Source organism: Pristiophorus japonicus, chromosome 31 (genome assembly GCF_044704955.1).
Source record: "Pristiophorus japonicus isolate sPriJap1 chromosome 31, sPriJap1.hap1, whole genome shotgun sequence".
Classification (NCBI taxonomy): domain Eukaryota; kingdom Metazoa; phylum Chordata; class Chondrichthyes; family Pristiophoridae; genus Pristiophorus; species Pristiophorus japonicus.
This window is the reverse complement of record NC_092007.1, coordinates 3,216,237-3,230,363: the sequence shown is the minus strand read 5'-3', so window position 1 is coordinate 3,230,363 and position 14,127 is coordinate 3,216,237. Positions and strand designations below refer to the sequence as shown.

Below are 14,127 nucleotides of genomic sequence, written 5' to 3'. Positions count from 1 at the left end.
AAGATGCTGCCAGGGCACAGAACTGGAAACGGAAAGCTCAGTTAATGCCTGCAAAGAAAGATGTAGATGTCATGGCAAAGTACTTGAAATCTGTTAATGACAACCCACACTGATACTACTACATACTTCAACTCAAAGAAAGGGACCCAAATACAAGTTCGCCCAAAGCGCCATTGTCCCCAAGGCCGGCGCTGTGGGTGGAAATGAATATCAATAAGAGAGTTTACATCTAGCGAGAGGTTTAGTGAGGTCAGAAGGGGACTGAAAACAGAGGAGAGAAGGCAAGATGGCTTAAGATGGAGAATTAAATCATGAATATGAGGAATGGTTCAGTAGAGGTTGATAGAGGATACCTCCTTGACAATCTCAGCTTGGGGCTGGTGTTGCAGAGAGCATTAACTTTAAGAGACAGATGAGAGAAGTATCTTGCAGCAAAATCGTCTTGAATTCGTTGACCTTCTGTTGCAGCCAGTCACAAACCAACATTACCCTATGTGTGACCAATAACATTAACGTCTGCGGGAACAAAAATACAGGCAAAGTTGACTCTATGTATGTGCGAATAATTTCAGTGAAACACGTTCGGTGTGAGATATTGCATAAAGCCGCTGAATGTATTATTTCTGTAATGTACATCCACAAAATAATCAAGTCACACTATCCACTCTCATGTCTCCAGTCCTACACAACACGGTTGACATTGAATGCCCTTAGGGCAACTAGGGATCAGAGATAAACACTGCCTTGCCACATGATACCCATATCCTGAGAACGGATAAAAATATCTACATTTTCTTCCCGGTATGGTGGATCAGCTGTAAAATGATCTACTCACATACCTCATCAGATCACTGTAAACTGACTGATCTTGCAGCTGTAATCTCTGTCAAAAGTAAAGAAATGGTTCTGTTTAGATAACAGATCGGCTGAGAAATAGAGTGCAGCAAAAGAGAACTGAAATAATTTTTTTTTAAATGAAGATTAAACAAGAATAAACAAGATAATTTTCTGACCATGTAAGTGGAGTTTTCATCAAGTGGTTCCATAGCTCTCTCCTATACAAAAGCAATTTGATGACAAATATTGTAAACCGTTACACCATGAATCACATGTAGATTCTTCAGATAGCATCATATATCCCGAGATAAAAGTTAGAAAAGTTTGTTTACATTATCCATCCCACAAATCAAATTGCAGGAGGTAAATTTTAAATTTTACTGCTGGTTGGGACAAGAGCAATACTGCATCGAATGCCCATTTTAAGCTCCGCACAATATTAGTTTCGGTTGTAAAACAGAAAATTCAGCCCAATATTCTGTATAGCACCAGAAACATTTTTGGATTATTGTAAAAACCCAACTGGTCCACTAATGCACTGAGGCAAGGACGCTTGCCACAACTACCCTGCTCTGGGTTACTTGTGACTCCAGTTTACTACAGGAACCATGACTTCGATGGTCGCAAAAAAGCATAGATTTTCTTCTGTTTACTGGACTTACCAATATAAGATTGCCCTAATTGGAGGAAGAGCATCCAGGAGGGCACTGAGCACCTCAAGTCTCATCGCCGAGAGGATGCAGAAAGCAAGCGCGGGCAGCGGAAGGAGCGTACGGCAAACCAGACTCCCCACCCACCCTTTCCCTCCACCACTGACTGTGACAGAGACTGTAATTCCCATATTGGACTGTTCCATCACCTGAGAACTCACTTTTACAGTAGAAGCACGTCTTCCTCGATTTTGAGGGACTGCCCAGGATGATACAGTATATTATTGCAATGGCACCAACCTTTTGCTTTCTTGGAATATTTTCATAGGTCCCTGCTGAGATCTCACCGATTGTAACAGGGTTGACTGTTGGAATACAAATCATTTAATCAACCGTGAAAATACAATCATCAAATCATTGAATGATACAGCACAGAAACAGGCTATTTGGCCGAATGAGTCCATGCCAGCTGTTATCTCCTCTCGAGCCTCTTCTCCTCTTTCCTCATCTAACTCCATCAGCATAACCCTCTGTTCCATTCTCCCTCATATCCCTATCTAGCCACACATTAAATATATCTATTCTATTGGCTTGAACCATTCCCTGTGGTAACGAGTTCCACATTCTCAGCACTTTCTGGGTAAAGAAGTTTCTTCTGAATTCCATCTTTGATATCTTGGTCACTGTATTATTTTGATGACCTCTAGTTTTGCTCTTCCACACAAGTGATAACATGCTGTAATACCTAGTCTATCAGAACATTTTATAATTTTAAATATCTCTATTGGTCAACCCTCATCCTTCTCTATTGAAGAGAAAAGAGACACAGTATGTTCGTCATTCCCTGATAGGTATACCATTGTATTTCTGCTATTGTATATTTTCTGCCCCCTCTCCAGTGATTTTATATCCTTTCTATAATATGTTGACCAGAATTGTACACAGCACTGCAACTATGGTATAACGAAGGTTCGATGCAAGTTTAACATAACTTCATTACTTTTCAATTCTAAACCTTTCGAAATAAACCCGAGTGCTTGGTTTGCTTATTTATAGTGTTGCAAAACTTTGGGTCCAAGTTTCCGCTCCCTGTAAAAACGGCGCACTTCCATGAGTTGCACCGACTTTCTAGAATTAAAAGGGCACCAAAAAGTTACCTTGTAATTCTCCGAGCTCCTCTGGACGTCTTCGGCCTTGGCGTAGTGCAGCACAAGGGGTGGGGGGGCGGAGCCAGGTCTCGGCGCAGAAAACAGCGCTGGGATCACTGCACATGCACGCTAGAGTGTGCACGCATGTGCAGTAGCTCCTCGCAGCCCGACGCTGTGTAGATTGTGTGGGAGGGGCCCAAAGCACACCGACCCGAGCCCTGGCTGAATGGGCTCAGTCATCAGCAGCCTGCTGCCACGTTCAGACTCTCCCCCCTCGTTCAGCCTCCGTTCACCCCCCCCATCTCCCCCCCGCGATCAGCCTCCGTTCACCCCCCACCGCGTTCAGCCTCCCCCCCTTCCCCCTCCGCATTCAGCATCTGTTCAACCCCTGCATTCAGCCTCCTGTTCAGCCACCCTGCCCCGTGTTCGGCCAAAGTTCACCCCCCCCCTCAACCCTCCACGTTCAGCCTCCGTTCACCCCCCTCCCTTCCTCATGTTCAGCCCCTCCTCTTCCTCACCCCTGCTCCTCCCCCTCCCTCCTTCCCCCTCCATCCCTTCTCTCCTGCTTCCCCCTCCTCCTCCCCTTCCCTCCCCCCTCCACCCCCTCCCTCTTCCTCCCTCCTCCCCCCCTCCCTGCCCCCTCCTCCTACCCACTCCCCACTCCACCCACTCTCCCCCACCCCCTCTCCCCCAACCCCTCACTGTCAGAAACACAGAGCGACACTGACAGTGACATAGAGAGAGATACTGACAGAGACACAGAGAGAGACATGCACAGATGCAGAGAGAGAGGCTGACAGAAACGCCTTCCCTTCACATAAAGGTAGGAGATCGATTTTTTATTTGTTATTGATTGGTTGCTTATTACTTCGATCTTGGTGCTTAGGTGCAGGGTTCCTTCTATTTTTTATTTGTTAATAAATTGCTTATTTCTTTTTGTGCTTTGTTTAGTGATTGATGCTTTAAATGTACTGCTTTGTTTAGTTGTTGTGAAGGTATTTAGTGCTTTGGAAAATCCTCTAACTTCCCTTCCCCCTGCCCCCCCACACACCCCGCCCCCCCAGCCCCGTTGATGTTGATGTGTCTGCCTCAGCTGGGAGCCTACACTTGCTTATTTATAAAAAGAGAAACAACTGTCCTCACTCAGCAGATATGGCAAAATATCATCGCAAGAGGTTTTAGGCCATTTTAAGTGCTGTGTTTAATGCTTTAGTCCTTTGTGTTTTATGCTTCCCACCCCCAGTCTCTGGCTGTGCCTGCACTGAACTTAACTCTAGGTAAGGTTTTTCAGAACTTACAAAAGTGAACACTTACTCCATTCTAAGTTAGTTTGGAGTAAGTTTTCGCTGCCTAAACTTGCAAAACAGGCCTAAGTGGCTGGACACATCCCTTTTTGAAAAAAAAAGGGAACTAAAACGAAACTAAACTAACTCACTAGAACTGGAGCAAACTAAATGCCGAGAATTGCGATTTCTAAGATACATCCAAACTAAACCAGTTGCTCCAATCCACCCTAAACTTGGGCCCATATGTCTCGACTTTAATTGATTTTTGTATTTTTACTCCGAGATCTCTTTGCTCTTCTATCACATTTAATTTCGGATTTTCCAAGTAATATGTGACCTCACTTTTTTTTTCTTACCAATATGAAATACCTCACATTTATCGGCGTTGAAATTCATTTTCCAATTATACACCCAATCTGCAAGTTTCTTAATGTCTCCCTATAATTTGTGGCAGTTCTATTCAGTATTAACCATCCACACAATTTGGTGTCATCTGCAAATTTAGAAATTGAGTTTTTGATTCCAATGTCTAAATCGTGAATGTAAATTGTGAACAACAGTGGTCCCAGCACTGATCCTTGGAGAACAGCACTATTCACCTTCTGCCACTCTGTCTTGAAGCCTGCTCGCTGTCCATTCTGTTATTTATCCCCGATTCCTCATTCTCTGACCTTATTCATTAATCTATTATGTGGTACCTTACCGAAGGCCATTTGAAAATATGGATCAGTTACATCTACTACATTACCCCTGTCTAAACTCTCTGTTACCTCTTCAAAACATTCAATGAGGTTGGTCAAGCACGAATTTACCTTTTGAGATCCATGCTGACTATTCAGTAATATATTTTTGGTTTCTACATGTTCTTCTATGTTCTCCTTTAGTAAGAATTCCATTAGTTTTCCTGCCACCGATGTTAAGTGGACTGGTGTATAGCCTGGATACGTTTTATCTCCTGTATTATTTATCCAATAAAGAGCTATGCAATTAATCCGGTTCCCTGCCCGGTTTACCTATTGCTCTGAAAATTTTTTCCCTGTCAAGTGTTTAGCGAATTCCCTTTCGAAAGTTGCTATTGATTCTGATTCCAGCAGCATTTCAGTCTGTGCAATCCAGATCATAACAGCTCACTGCATGAATAAATATCTCCTCATCACGCACCTGTCTCTTTTGACAATTACCTTGAATCTGTGTCCTCTGCTTATTTCTATCACTGGAACCAATCACTCCCTATTTACTCTATCAAAATATTTCACTTTTTTGAACACCTTTATTAAATCTCCACGTAAGCCTCTCTGCTCTAAGAAGAACGATTCAGCTTCTCCAGTCTCTCTGCAGAACTAAAGTTCCCCATCCTTGGTATAATTCTTGTAAATCTCCTCCACACGCAATTCAAGGCCGAAAATCCTTCCTCAATCAATGAACCATTGTAGATTCCAATGGAATTACACAAAATAATCGATTTACATGATAAGAAATTGCAGCTTTGTTGGATTTCCTTTCTGGTACAGATTTTTCAGTGGATTCTGTGCTTATCAAATTAAAGGCCGCTGCATCAAAAATTCTATTTTACAGTAAAAGGGTGCAGTTGGAACAGACTTAAACAATGAATGAAATGTAGGGGAGACTACTAAACATTGGGAGTAATTTAGATTTGCATAGATGAAGTAAAATGAAAGGTAGCAAGTTGGAAGCCTGTTTTACATTTCTCCATATAAATCCAGATACCACCACTTTTACGCTATGACAGAATGGCAAACTTACCCCAATTCTTCATAATTTGAGTGTTAGTCGAGCACCCAATTAGTAAACAAAATAAATGTTTCAGCTTCAGGAAAGTTTCCATCTCCTTGTCCATTCTGTATCTCTTTAAAAATCTATCAGCCCCTGAGCTGATACAAGGACTGCACAAGTATGTGCATGCTGAGACCATCACAGGGAAATGGATAGAGAAACAATGATTGGACCTTATCAAAGTAAATGGATTTTCATTAAGTTGTAATTTGATTAAAGGTTTGTTTTCTTTCACCATTCGCATCTTTGTCTTGTGTTGAAAAGGTATGTTAAACAGAACAAGGGGCTACTATGTGTGTGGGAAGTGTATCCAGCTGCAGCTCCTATCAGGCCACATTGTGGCACTGGAACTGCTCATGGATTCAATCTGGAGCATCCGTGATGCTGAGGATGTCGCGAATAGCATGTTTAGTGAGTTGGTCACACTGCAAGTTAAAGGTTACAAAGGCAGATAGGGAATGGGTGACCACCAGGCAGAGCAGGAGTAGGAAGGTAGTTTAGCGGTCCCCTGTGGTCTTCTCCTTCCAAAACAGATATACCACTTTGGATATTGTTGGGGGAGATGGCTCTCAGGGGAAGGCAGCAGCAGCCAAGTTCATGGCCCAATGGGTGACTATGCTGCACAGGAGGGCAGGAAAAAGTGTTGGAGAGCTATTGTGGTAGGGGATTCTATTGTAAGGGGAATAGATAGGCATTTCTGCGGCCACAATCGAGACTCCAAGATGGTATGTTGCCTCCCTGGTACAAGGGTCAAGGATGTCTCAGAGCAGCTGCAGGGCATTCTGGAAGGGGAGGATGAACAGATAGTTCTTGTGGTGCAGAAAGGTATCAACGATACAGGTAAAAAATGGGATGAGGTACTAAAAGCTGAATTTAGGGAGATAGGAGTTAAATTAAAAAGTAGGACCTCAAAGATAGTAATCTCAAGATTGCTACCAGTGCCACATGCCAGTCAGAGTAGAAATAGTAAGATAGTTAACATGAATACGTGGCTTGAGAAATGATGCAGGATGGAGGGATTCAAATTCCTGGGATACTGGAATCGGTTCTGGGGGAGGTGGAACCAGGACTAACTGAATGGTCTGCACCTGGGCAGGACCAGAACTGATTTCCAAGGGGGAGTGTTTGCGAGTGCTGTTGGGGACGGTTTAAACTAATATGACAGGAGGAAGGGAATCTATGCAGGGAGACAGAGGGAAGTAAAAGGGGGGCAGAAGCAAAAGGTAGAAAGGAGATAAGAAAAAGTGGAGGGCAGACAAATCAAAGGCAAAAATCAAAAAGGGCCACATTACAACATAATTCTAAAAGGACAAAGAGTGTGAAAAATCAAGCCTGAAGGCTCTGTGTCTCAATATGAGGAGCATTCGTAATAAGGTAGAAGAACTAACTGTGCAGATAGCTTTTAACGGATATAATATAATTGGGATTACGGAGAAATGGCTCCAGGGTGACCAAGGCTGGGAACTCAGCATCCAGTGGTATGCAACATTCAGGAAGGATAAACAAAAAGGGAAAGGAGGTGGGGTAGCGTTGCTGGTTAAAGAGGAGATTAAAGCAATAGTAAGGAAGGACATTAGCTTGGATGATGTGGAATCTGTATAGATAGAGCTGCAGAACACTAAAGGGCACAAAACGCTAGTGGGAGTTGTGTACAGACCACCAAACAGTAGTAGTGAGAATGGGGATGGCATCAAACAGGAAATTAGGGATGTGTGCAATAAGGGTACAGCAGTTATCATGGGTGACTTTAATCTACATATAGATTGGGCTAACCAAATTGGTCATAATACGGTGGAGGAGGATTTCCTGGAGTGCATAAGGGATAGTTTTCGAGACCAATATCCGAGGAACCAACTAGAGAGCTGGCCATCCTAGACTGGGTGTTGTGTAATGAGAGAGGATTAATTAGCAATCTTGATGTGCAAGGCCCCTTGCTGAAGAGTGACCATAATTTGGTAGAATTCTTCAATAAGATGGAGAATGGCACAGTTAATTCAGAGACTAGGTTCCTGAACATAAAGAAAGGTAACTTCGATGGTATGAGACGTGAGTTGGCTAGGATAGACTGGCAAATGATACATAATTGGTTGCCGCTGGATAGGCAATGGCAGCCATTTAAAGATCACATGGATGAACTTCAACAATTGTACATCCCTGTCTGGTGTAAAAATAAAACGGGGAAGGTGGCTCAACTGTTGCTAACAAGAGAAATTAGGGAAAGTGTTAAATCCAAGGAAGAGGCAGATAAATTGGCCAGAAAAAGCAGCAAACCTGAGTGGGAGAAATTTAGAATTCAGCAGAGGAGGTCAAAGGGTTTAATTAGGAGGGGGAAAGTAGAGTATGGGAGTAAGCTTGCAAGGAACATAAAAACTGACTGCAAAAGCTTCTATACATATGTGAAGAGGAAAAGATTAGTGAATACTAATGTAGTCCCTTGCAGTCAGAATCAGGTGAATTTATAATGGCGAACAAAGAAATGGCAGATCAATTGAACAAATACTTTGGTTCTGCCTTCACTAAGGAAGACACAAATAACCTTCCGGAAATACAAGGGGACCGAGGGTCGAGCGAGAAGGAGGAACTGAAGGAAATCCTTAGTAGTCAAGAAATTGTGATAGGGAAATTGATGGAATTGAAGGCTGATAAATCCCCAGGGCCTGATAATCTACATCCCAGAGTACTTAAGGAAGCAGCCCTAGAAATAGTGGATGCATTGGTGGTCATTTTCTGAACCTCCTATAGACTCTGGATCAGTTCCTATGGATTTGAGGGTAGCTAATGTAACCCCATTTTTTAAAAAAGGAGGGAGAGAGAAAACAGGGAATTATAGACTGGTTAGCCTGACATTGGTAGTGGGAAATATGTTGGAATCAATTATTAAAAGATGTAATAGCAGCGCATTTGGAAAGCAGTGACAGGATCGGTCCAAATCAGCATGGATTTATGAAAGGGAAATCATGCTTGACAAATCTGCTAGAATTTTTTGAGGATGTAACTAGGAGAGTGGAAAAGGGAGAAACAATGGATGTGGTGTATTTGGACTGACAAAAGGTTTTTGACAAGGTCACACAAGTGATTTGTGTGAAAATTTAGGCACATGGTATTGGGTGTAATGAATTGATGTGGATAGAGAACTGGTTGGCAGACAGGGAGCAAAGAGAAGGAATAAACGGGTCCTTTTCAGAATGGCAGGCAGTGACTAGTGGGGCATCGCAAGGTTCAGTGCTGGGACCCCAGCTATTTACAACATACGTTAATGATTTAGACGAAGGAATTGAATGTAATATCTCCAAGTTTGCAGATGACACTAAGCTGGGTTGCAGTGTGAGCTGTCAGGAGAATGCTAAGAGGCTGCAGGATGATGTGGACAGGTTAGGTGAGTGGGCAAATGCATGGCAGTTGCAGTCTAATGTGGATAAATGTGAGTTTATCCACTTTGGTGGCAAAAACAGAAAGGCAGAATATCTTCTGAATGGTGACAGATTACGAAAAGGGGAGGTGCAACGAGACCTGGGTGCCATGGTGCATCAGTCATTGAAAGTTGGCATGCAGGTACAGCAGGCGATGAAGGAGGCAAATGGCATGTTGGCCTTCCTAGCGAGAGGATTTGAGTATCGGAGCAAGGAGGTCTTACTGCAGTTGTACAGGGCCTTGGCGAGGCCACACCTTGAATATTTTTTACAGTTTTGGTATCCTAATCTGAGGAAGGACATTCTTGCTATTGAGGGAGTGCAGCGAAGGTTCAGCAGACTGATTCCCGGATTGGCACGACTGACATATGAAGAAAGACTGGATCGACTAGGCTTATATTCACTTGAATTAAGAAGAATGAGGGGATCTCATAGAAACATATAAAATTCTGACCGGATTGGAGAGGTTAGATGTAGGAACAATGTTCCCAATGTTGGGGAAGTCCAGAACCGGGGGGTCACAATCTCAGGATAAGGGGTAAGCCATTTAGAACTGAGATGAGGAGAAACTTCTTCACTCAGAGAGTGGTGAAACTGTGGAATTCTCTACCACAGAAGATTGTTGAGGCCAGTTTGTTAGATATATTCAAAAGGGAATTAGATATGGCCCTTTTGGCGTAAGAGATCAAGATCTATGGAGAGAAAGCAGGAATGGGGAACTGAAGTTTCATGATCAGCCATGATCATGTTGAATGGTGGTGCAAACTGGAAGGGCCGAATGGCCGACTCCTGCATCTATTTTCTATGTTTCTATGTTAAATATGGGCTTACTTCATCTAAGGGGAAGCATGTGAAAGGCCGGGGAATAGAGAGTTATGCTGATAGAATCAGATAAGGAAGAATGGGAGAAAGCTCAAGTGGAGCATAACCGCGAGCACAGACTATTTCTGAGCTATATGCTCTATGCAATTCTGCGTCATCTTTTTGTCTAAACTAGCATTAAGCATGCTCTGCAATTACTTTGCAAAGCACAAAACGGGTATTGTTGCCTGAATATTTCACTCATTACAACAGTGTCTACACTCCAAATGTGCATCATTGGTTGTAAAGCACTTTGAGCAGTCCGGTGGTTGTGAAAGGCGCTATATAAATCCAAGTATTTCTTCCTTCAGCTACTGTTCATTTAGGTGCAAAGATAAAGCTTCAAAATCTGTATGATATATGGTGAGTTAAGTTAATTTCAAATCAAGAAGAACTGTTACTACCTGCATTGGCACAGCAGCCTGGAAATACTCAAGTATTTCACTTACCGTTAACTGTTGAACTAATGTTCGCATCATTTTGCCCCTGCGCTTGACCGCTCATCCTAAATAAATGTTGCAGAATGCACAAAATGTGAACTTTTCAGCAGTATATGTTATTGCAATAGTTCATTAAACATGATCTGCAACAAAAATTATACTGATTCATGGCCAATTATTAATGAAAACTGATTTTTTTTCTGACGGGGAGCAGAACATTTCATGAATACTAGTTGCTCTCCACGTCAGGAATCAGGACTTCGAGTGAAGAGTGGGAGAGCAAATAATTGGATCAGGAGATGGAGATATTATTCAGGTTACCAGTATGAAACCCTACATTATGTCCCTATTTGTAAGCTAACATGTACATTATTGTTCATAGTCAAATATCAAAATGTAGGGCTATTTTGGAAACAGATTAATTTTTGGCAGAAACCTAGAAGTTTCTCTGTACGACAGCTTCAGGAATTGAGAGACGCAAAGCTGAGGCACTGCTGCACCACCAGTAGAGGGAGAGTGTAATTACAGTGTGAGGAGTTTATAGAGATTGGTATAAATCCAGAAACAACAATTCATATTTACTGTGGAAACATGCCTTCAACTACAAGCATTTGTGATATACAAATATTTGGGATCACGTTTTACTAACCTACTTAAAGTCAATCCACCGGGCTTTGGACGAAACTATTAAATGTGCAGATAAAATGTCAATATTTACCCGCCGGCTTTCCTTTTGACCGACCATGCACTGATCCCACTGATCAAACCCACAGTAAGAATTGCAGCAATCACTATCCCTGCTATGGCGCCACTGCTCATATTATTGTCCCGACTGGTTTGATCTGAAAAACAAAATCAGAGCAAATAATGAACGGTAATATTGACACACCAGATACAATTGCACTACGCTAGCAAACTGGAATGGTAAGAGAAATACATAGTTCAGATCTTATTGTCATAGTTTTTAACTGTTTCCAAGTTTGAGTGGTTACAATGAATAAAACGGGTCAATAGTTGAATCCTACACATCTAATATTCTCCCTTCCAAATATAACTCTGGGCAACTCCATGACCGACAAGCTGGTTCAGTTCCTATGCGGTTGTTTCCACCATACGCATCTCGTTACGCTCTGCAGTTCTTGCTAATAGTAAAAATGGTGATTGTGGAGCAACTACCCATTATACACCATTCCTGATTATCCATCCCAATAACTGAAAGGAAAATCGTAGCTAAATAGTAGATTCTGTATGGGATGCAGCAACTCAGTGATGTTGGGTTATCATTGCACGATATTTAAAAGCTGGATTTCAACTGGAAACTCCGCAAAAGTAGTTCAACTGGAAACTCCGCAAAGGGACAACTATGCTTCTAAGTTTTGTGTATGTGTCTTTAATACAAAAAGCAATGAGTCGGCACATCACTTTCGTCAGGTTTCTACTTTGCGGTTTCACGAGGAATGCGAGCGATGAGTAGATATGAATGAGACCAGAACGCAAAAACTAGATCGTTTTTCATGCAATGTCGAAGTTTCTGATACGATACAACAGAACAGCTCAATATTGTGAAAGGAGTCTCGCTGGGGAAAGACTGTTGTCACTGGTCTATAAACCAGTAAATTGTGCATAAACCTGAGCGATATACTAGAGGGCAGATGATAACCTGTTGTTCATGCAAAGGATTATTAGAAACTAGAAAATAAGTGGCTACCGATTCTAGTTCAATCACAACACCAAATAGGGAGCTCGATAAACCGGTCAAGAAACAGTTGAAATGTTATGGGGAAATAGCAGGGACAGTGAAGCTGCAAAAGGAGGTCGGTTGTGGATTGAGGGACACGCTATTTCCGGGGATCGACTAAGTAGCACCATTGTGAAGCGAGCAGTAACACAGAGACCAAGAGCCATAATGAATGTGCAGGATTCTGATTACACGGGCTAAGAATTGTGTACATTACACATCATATTACATTGTCTACGACACTATTTGGACTATTCCGTCTCGGATAGTTTGCATGCCCTTGGATAATACACCCCAATCAAAATTTTACACATAATTAATTCCCTTGCCTCCGTTCAGCTCGAACAGACCATCAGACTAAAAGATGAAAGAAATTCATTCAGGGTTTCAAGTCTGTCCAAAGTTCTTCATGTAACGTGCAGTGAAGCATGTACTTACCATTTACAGTTACCTGTATGGAAGCATTACTTCCTGCATTAGTTATGATGTTAGTAAACTGACAAGTATAATTCCGACCATGATTCGTGCTAATTGAGTCAATGTTGTAAGTTTGTCGTGTCTTTAACAGACTGTTCCCATTGTACTATTCTTATAGACCAACTGGGACTGATAGGGGTGAACAGTGAAATGTAAGAGCTTTCCCCAGCTCTACCCAAACTGGCCCTGGGGATGTAATAATAACGTTCTCTGCTCTATCTGCGAGAAATTCAAGAAAATGTGTTTTTTGTATAATTAAAATAATCACTATTAATAGATACAAATCAATGGTTTGATTACACTGCGTACTAACATTTAATGGCGGAGCAGGCTTGAGGGCCAAAATGGCCGACTCCTGCTCCTATTTCTTATGTTCTTTATGGCAGCTGGGGAATTTAAATGACGTTAATTAAATAAATATGGAATAAACAGCCAGTATCAGTAATGGTGACCAGGAAACTACCGGATTGTTGTAAAAACCCATCTGGTTCACTACTGTCCTTTACGGAAGGAAATCTGCCGTCCTTACCTGGTCTGGCCTATATGTGGTTGACTCTTAACTGCCCTCTGAAATGGTCTAGTAAGCCATTTAGGTATACCAAACAGTGATTCAAGAAGGCCATCACCACCTTCTCAAGGGCAAATATGGATAGGTAATAAATGCTGGGCTTGCCAGCAACGTGCACTTACCAGGAACAAATAAATTTAAAAAAAACTTGCAGCAAAGTACTGAGTTTGTGAGGCAGTAGAACAGAAACTGTAGTAAAACAGCAGTCTGGTATGGTTGATGGACAGTGTAACTTGTCCTTGAGAGCAGGCTGTAAGTAATCGTGGATTGGAAGAAACAACAAGACCAAAAAGCCTCTTCAGACTGGTGTTAGAATTAAATGATTCATTCCATGTTACAATAGCTAAAGCAACTTGAACAGTGTGAACATAAATAACTCATAACAGGCAGCTCCAGACATCTGAAGGTCACGAATGGCAAGTCTGAATCCAAACTTGGGAGGATGTGAAGAGGAAGGTTTCATCCAAGAGTTGAGACAAATAATCTGACATATCATAGGTTAAATGGTCCGGCCAATATCCTACACCAGGCCCACCCCTAAAAAGAGAATAAAAGAAAAATCCAGAAAGGGTTTCAGGGCAGAAGGTGAAGATAAGAACTGTTTGTGCCACCAGTCATCTAAACGATTGGGGCTAATAACAGCTATTTGTCATGGTCATATGTCGACTAAGTCTATCCTGATTGTGTGTTGTGTTTGACTATATTTGAACTATCGCTCCCTTAATAAATTGCCTTAAAATGCCTAAGACTCTTTGGGTATCTGTGAGTGACCTGTGACCCTGAATATCTTACAAGGCTACCAAGGTTTTTCTGTTGCTATAGATGTAGATAGAGAAATTAAATTAACAGATACATGTCAAGAAGTAAATTCCTCATGTTATATGTATTGTCTTCAGGACTTATCCAACCTCAATGGTC

The 14,127-nt window shown here is 42.0% G+C and overlaps 1 pseudogene; it reads right to left on the bottom strand.

Moving 5' to 3' along the window:
- Nucleotides 1–490: 490 nt before the first annotated feature.
- Nucleotides 491–14,127, bottom strand: part of LOC139240298 (pregnancy-specific beta-1-glycoprotein 4-like) — a 42,883-nt pseudogene continuing 29,246 nt past the window's right edge.